This window comes from Tiliqua scincoides, chromosome 6 (genome assembly GCF_035046505.1).
Source record: "Tiliqua scincoides isolate rTilSci1 chromosome 6, rTilSci1.hap2, whole genome shotgun sequence".
Taxonomy (NCBI): Eukaryota; Metazoa; Chordata; class Lepidosauria; order Squamata; family Scincidae; genus Tiliqua; species Tiliqua scincoides.
In genome coordinates, this window is record NC_089826.1 from 75,788,559 (window position 1) to 75,795,466 (window position 6,908).

Genomic DNA, 6,908 nt, shown 5'->3' on the forward strand with positions numbered 1-6,908 from the left:
CTTCTGTAAATATGCACAGCCAAAGCACCGAGACATGCTATTTACATTTTTATGACCAATAATTTAGATTTTTATTATTTATTCAAGAATTTAGGCCTGAGGGACGCCACAATATGGAACAATCTTTACTTAAACATATTATAGAGATTCTGCTTAGTTTAGGATGGGTATAGCTGCCAAACCGGACCAGAAATGGAAACTTTGGCCATGATCTAATAAGGTGCAATCCACAGAAACAGGTTTCACTCCCCAAAAATATAGGTTTATTTATGTAAGAATCTGTAAGAACAGATTTTTCATGCACCTTCCAATACAAACATTTCCAAGACGGTGAACAGACACTAAACTCTGAAACAAGTATGGTCACCAGATTGATTTCACCCTAGAATACACTGGAGCCAACGTTGTGCAAATCAGCCCTTTAAATGTGTAGGTTTCTTGAAGTGCATGAATGGCAATCTCATGGCAAGTACAATATGATCTTGATATGATCAAGCACATAATGTATGTAGTCAAACTTTTCATAGATTCACCCAATAGATATGGAAACAAATCCCTGAACAAACCTCTGTACCAGTGATTTTCAGCCAGTGTGCCACGAGCCATTATTATACCATGAATGGTCCACAAGTGTGCCGCAGGAGTTTGGAGGATAGTCATTTATTAGTCGGGCCATTGGGAGATGCGAGCCCCCTGCCAGCAGTGTGTTGTGCCTTGTCCGTTGTCAAAACCTGGTGGTGTGCCTTGACAATTTTAGCACCTTGTCAGTGAGCCATGAGATGAAAAAAGGTTGAAAATTGCTGCTCTTACAACCCACCAAAACTGAACATAATGCACCCATCATGCAAGGTAGTCTATGCAGTGTCCAATATACCACTTGGCTTTGGTACCTGTCTGAGAATGCTGAAACAGGACTGTTGGCAAGCACCTGGCAGGCTCCAATATGTGGCTGATTTGACACTAAGATGTTCCTTATTTTGCAGGTCTGATCCAGAAGGCTTTCAAATTGAAGGCTGTAACTGAAAGCCCCTTTAATTTGCTTGGAAGATCCCGGCATCCAAAAAAATTATGAAGGCGCAATCCTGAAACTATGTTGAGCCAGCTCAGGCCCCCTGCACTGGCTCCCAAGTGTGGCAAACATGTAAAGCATGTTTGCACTGACTTTGGAGTCAGCTGGGCTCATGCGGAGGCCCGTGCTGACTCGGGAGGGCCAGATCCAGCCCTGCGCTGGCCCAACAGGATATGTTTGTGCTGGATGGTGAAGAGGTGTGGGAGAGGATAGCATGGGGGGGGGGTGTTCCAGAGGTGAAGACAGGGTGTTTTGGGGCAGTAGGATCAGGCCTAGGAGGGGGATGGGAGCACATGTCAGATCCTAACCCCCGACCTCAGCCTGGGCAGCCTTACATGGGCTGCTCAGATTTGTGCCTTCTATTTAGCAGGCACAGATCCAAGTAGCCCCATGGGGCAGCAGGGGCTCAACACAGGGTAAGGCAAAAAATATCCCCTTACCCCAAGGTGACCTCTAGCCTGCACCTAACCTGCGCTGAATACATTGCAGACCACTGTAGCCTGCCTATTCCAGCACAGGGTAGGATTGGGCCACCCATCAGATAAAGTGAACATAGCATTCAACACATCAGCACAAATGCACCATCTATTTTAAAACTGTTCCCTATAATCAGTCCTGATTTTCAATCAGCATGAGAATCGTCTCCATACGAGATGCATGACATCGGACCCCCATCTCACCAGACACCTGCTCTATGGTCGGGGCCTGCCGGCAAGTATTTAAAGGCTTTAAAATGTAGCCTCCACGGCCATTTAACAAGATGACAAAGAATTTTTAAAAACTGCAATCAACGCTTGGCTCATTGTAAGAGAGCTACTTGGTAAGCTACTTGGTAAGTGGAACAGTGCGCCAGTTGACGTCTGACAGATGAAATGCAGGCTTCTTTTGTAGCCTGATCATTGTTCCTATTTTTAGCAAATAGGATTTAAGCACCTGCTTGGCTCCTTCATAATTTCCAACATCTGTGGAAGGTTCCTTGTACTTTGTCATTCATCACCAGGCTCCAGTGATCGTCTCTGACTGCTTCATTTATCAATGTAACACCTGGTACTGCATTTTGAACTGATTGTTTCAAAGATTCCACTTACTTACTCCTCTGTTCAATGCCATGGGTATTTTTGCCCAATTCCTCTGACGGCGCAGAGGTAAGAGACTCGGCATTGAGAACCTGACCCAAGGCAATTGGATGCAAGACACCACAAAGCTTCAAGGAATACACAGACCTTCTTCTTCTGTTCTACACAGACTGGAACCTTATTCACTTGTCAGACCATGTAGGTAAAAACAGCACGTGCTGGAGCAGTGACCACTTACACTTAGATCTTTCGTATGTTTGATGGGTTATGATTGATGGGTTATGATTGATGGGTTATGTCAAAATGGAAGGGCAGGAATGCTATCATCATCATCATCATCATCATCATCATCTCTATACCACTTTTCAAGAACAACAAAGGTCACTTTACGTAGTAGCTAAATATGTAAATAAATGGTTCCCTGTCTGCAAAGGGCTGTCATTTTTTTTTTTTTTAAAGTACAGATGGGTCCTCATCATCCACAGATTTGCAATCCATGGATTTAACTCAGTGCAGATCACAAGGCCACACTGGAGTACCTTAGAGGGTCTACTGGAGCCCTCTAACAGGCACTTTCTCCCTGTACCTTAGAACACCTCCAGTGGTGACCAAAAAGAGGAGGTCCAACTGGTTGGTTGGCAACCTTCAGTCTCAAAAGACTATGGTATAAGCCTACAGCAGCCGGTATTCCCAGGCGGTCTCCCATCCAAGTACTAACCAGGCCTGACCCTGCTTAGCTTCCAAGATCAGATGAGATTGGGCATGTGCAGGGTAAACTGCGGATTTCATTATCTGTGTATTTCATTTTTTGTGGAGGGAGGGGGATCCAGGAACAGACCCCTCGCAGATATGGAGAACCTAGTGTATGCGTATATATGTGATGGCCTAATGCTTTTGAGGATTGGACTTGTGGACAGAGCCCTTTGAGATAGCTGAAGGTAATTTAAATTCCCTTTCCCTGCTGAAGTCTTCTGATCCTTGTCCCCTTCTCCCCGCTGGATAAAGTGCACCCATTTTTGGCATGGCTTCACCAGCAGGGAGGAAAGTGTAGAATTGGGCTCTGAGATACATATTGTTATATCACAAGTAATGCTCAGAGGCAACCTAGGATTTTGGACAGAGCAGATGCAGATTTGCCAGCCAGACAAGCTGATTGATTTGTCCAATGAAAGAAAAGGGCTTGGGAGTGGAATTCACAGATTGACCCAGCTTTCTATCTCAGTTGAAATAAACATTGTTTCCTAACACAGGTGTTCTTACCCTGTTTCCCTTAGGAGGAATGCAGTGGTATTATAGCTAGCAATTCATTTCCCCATGTAAATCTGTCTTCTTGAAGATCATTTCTTTCACACACTAAAACTCAAAACAATAATGTAGGAATAACACATGATTCCATGAACCGCATTCTAAGCAATATGCCAAGAGATGAAAGAGCATGAAATGGGAAAACTTAGAGTACTGACTTCTGTAGTGTGCTTCTGGTTCCCTCTAAACATGGTGCTACAGGCAAATAAATGTTAATATGTGACTGTTTCTGTAGACTGCTGAACTTCTGTCAACTTCACACTAAAAATAAATCAGGTAAGTACCTTCCAAATAAGGCACATGTACAGGATTAAAACTTAAAACTTTGTTTGAAAATTAATATGAATGATAATGTTACAATTGCCCAAATTAGCCAAAACTGCCATCTACCCAACTAGTGATCATGCAAGCCTATCATAATGCAACCCACAAGCTGTCTACTACCCCTGCAATTCACCAGGATGGTGTTGTGATTCAGGAGTTGGACTTAGCCCTGGACGATCCAGGTTCAAATCCCTGCTTCCTGGGTGATCTTGGACCAGTCACTCTCTCTCTCTCTCTCTCTCTCTCTCTCTCTCTCTCTCTCTCTCTCTCTCTCTCTTAGCCTCATCTACCTCACAGGTTGTTGTGAAGACAAAAGGAGGGAACTATGTACAACATCCTGAGCTCTTTGGAAGAAGGGTGGTATTAAAAAAATGTGAAAAATAAAGAAATAAATACTATTGGCTGCCACTTGCTGAACATCACCCCCATTTTTGCAGCCAGGAAATAGTCCAGCCTTACCAGATGGAGTGGAAATTAACTTGAACCGAAAGAGATACAAGGACAGTAGGCTGTAACCAAAAAACACACGATCTTGTTCCTCAAATAAAAGGATAATTTATAATACTCTTGACTCACAATCTGATCCATCCCTCACGTATGCATTTGAAAGCAAGCGCTATAGGAATCAGTGGGGACTTACTTCTATGTAAATGTGTTTGGGAGCATGGTGTTTGCCATCTTTTAACTCTCTGTAAAGAGAATGCAGCTGAAACCTAAAACGTTTGCCTGCAGGCTAACACAATGGAGCTTCTTTGTGTGCTTCGTACCACAGGGTGACATTTTTAGACATTTTAGTCTACATTTCTGCGCAACATTTCACAATGAGGTGAATGTTTAAAAATACACCTGGAAATGAAATGGCATGTCATTTTGTCCTTCATTTCACTTTCTCTATAACATGATTGTCATATAATTTCCTGTTGTTCGGTCGGTCATTTTAGCTGGTTAAAATAATATAAAGTTTTGCTGATTAAGAACAATATCTTCATATATATTTATAGGTGCTGATCTGGAAATAAAAGCATAGCATATTTTTTTCATTTTCTTAGAATTACAGAACCATATTCTAAGAAAGAAAAAGAAAGAATCCCAAGGATGTGGCCACAAAATCAAAATTACACAAGATCTCCAGCTGACTGTATTTCTGGTGGCAAGCAACTAGATTTCCATGGGGGGGGGGGGGAATCTGTGTTTAAACCATCTAATGCTGAATGCCTGAAGCAAGAGCAAATAGTCAGTTAGTCTGAAGCAAAGTATCGGACCTTTTAATACTAGCATTAGATCACATGTGAAGGAAGATGTGGATGAACAACCTGGCAGGAGTAGGAGTATACATAGGAGTAAGCCCCTTTGAGTTCCCTTACATAGGAGTAAGTCTCTTTGATTTCAATGGGACTCACCTCTGAGTAGAGTAGGATTGCACTGCTAATCTATGTCCTTAACTGAGTGTGAAGGTGAGACCTCAGATGACCCCATCTGAAGCATCTCATAAATTTTACTAGGCAATAGTGAGAGGAGAGAACTAGGTGTAGATGTGGTTTTTAGCAACACTTGCACGTATCTCCTCATTGTGCTGCTGGGGGATCTTGCATGGTTTCACCCATCTAACACCCCATGGTGGGGAACAACCACCCAACTCCTGACTTCTGTCTCCAAGCCTGACTGGAATAAAAACTGGGCTGAGTGGGGGACAAGAGGAGGACAAAGACAGAGAAGGTGGGAACCCCAGAGTTGCCAGATGGGATGGTCAGATTGCTTTTCAATCTTTGGTTAAGCCAAGAGAAAAGACTGACCTGGCTACTCAGCTACTGGCCTGGCACTCACTGTCTTCCCAATCCTACAAATACTCAAGATTAAGTAATTCCTGTGGCAGCCTGCCCAGTGCCAGTCCCTGTGGGGCAACTATAGGATTCTTCCAATTGTCCCTCAGCATGTCTTGGAGGGGGCGGGGGGGGGGAAATAAGTGCAGCTCTCTGATGTCTCTGATATGGCCCTGGTAGAGAAGAGGCAGAAGCTGCTCTCCCTGACTTGAAACCCAGCATGGAACCAAGTTGGCACTTTGCTTATTTCCTCTCCCCATAAGCAAGGAGGTAGGGGGAGGCCTGAATCTGCCTTTTCTCAATGAGGAGATTCTTGAAAGGAGCTTTTTGTTATCGTGCAATATTTTATTTGTTTCACATTTTTATACTACCCTTCCTCCGGTGAACTCAGGGTGGTGTATATGGCTTCTTTCTTCTTTCTGTCCTCACAACAACCCTGTGAGGTAGTTTAGACTGAGAGCAACTGGCCGAAGGTCAACCAGAAAGCTTCATGGCTGAGTGAGTATTTGAAGCTGTCTCTTCCAGGTCTAAGTGCAACACCAGAACCACTACACCACCCTGGGTCTCATTTTACGTTTATGCTTATGAAAAGAAAGCCCCCCCTTTCACTTTGTCCGCTTGTGAACTGACAGTTACTCTTCTGAAGCAACTGAGTCTACCATGTGCTAAAGGGAAAGGGCTACCAACTTGTGCACCAGTTAGGCCCTGATTCATGCTCTCTGTGGGCTCTGCAAATGGGAAGCATCACCTCCACTGAAACAAAATGTGAAACGATTTAAAAGCTTTGCAGTGACAGACTTCATAGGCCACACGGTCTGTGTGAAATTGGATTCAGTGTGATTATTTCTGGGCAGTAATTCAGAGCAAATAACATCAAGAAAAACCCTGCGTAAATCCTGACAGAAAAAGTGGATTTAAATCAAACTAATAGCTTGCAAAACACATGGAATATGCTTTGTACCATGCCTCGGAGATACATGGGCCAAATCCATATTCAAAAACTAAAAAAAATAACATCAAAAAAACCCAGAGTGATTTGGAGAATAAATTACTTGTCATAGTGATCTTTAAAAATGCCAGAATTTAATGCAAAAATATAATCCTAACATTTATTGCAGCAAAAATAAATGTCAACATATTAGACTTAACTGGCTAAGCCTTGTGGTAGCATTTCCACAAAGTGAAAGGAACATGACAAGCTGTATTTCACATTTATTGGAATGAGATTTGCTCTTCTTTATCATAAGCACTAGATTATACACTTTATTTTAATTTACTTCCCAGTATTGAGGGGGAAAAACATTGACTCAGATA

At 42.9% G+C, this 6,908-nt stretch overlaps 1 pseudogene; it reads right to left on the reverse strand.

Annotated features, from left to right (window-relative positions):
* Positions 1-2,814: 2,814 nt before the first annotated feature.
* LOC136656587 (5S ribosomal RNA) lies at positions 2,815-2,929 on the reverse strand (annotated as a pseudogene).
* Between the last annotated feature and the right edge of the window lie 3,979 nt (positions 2,930-6,908).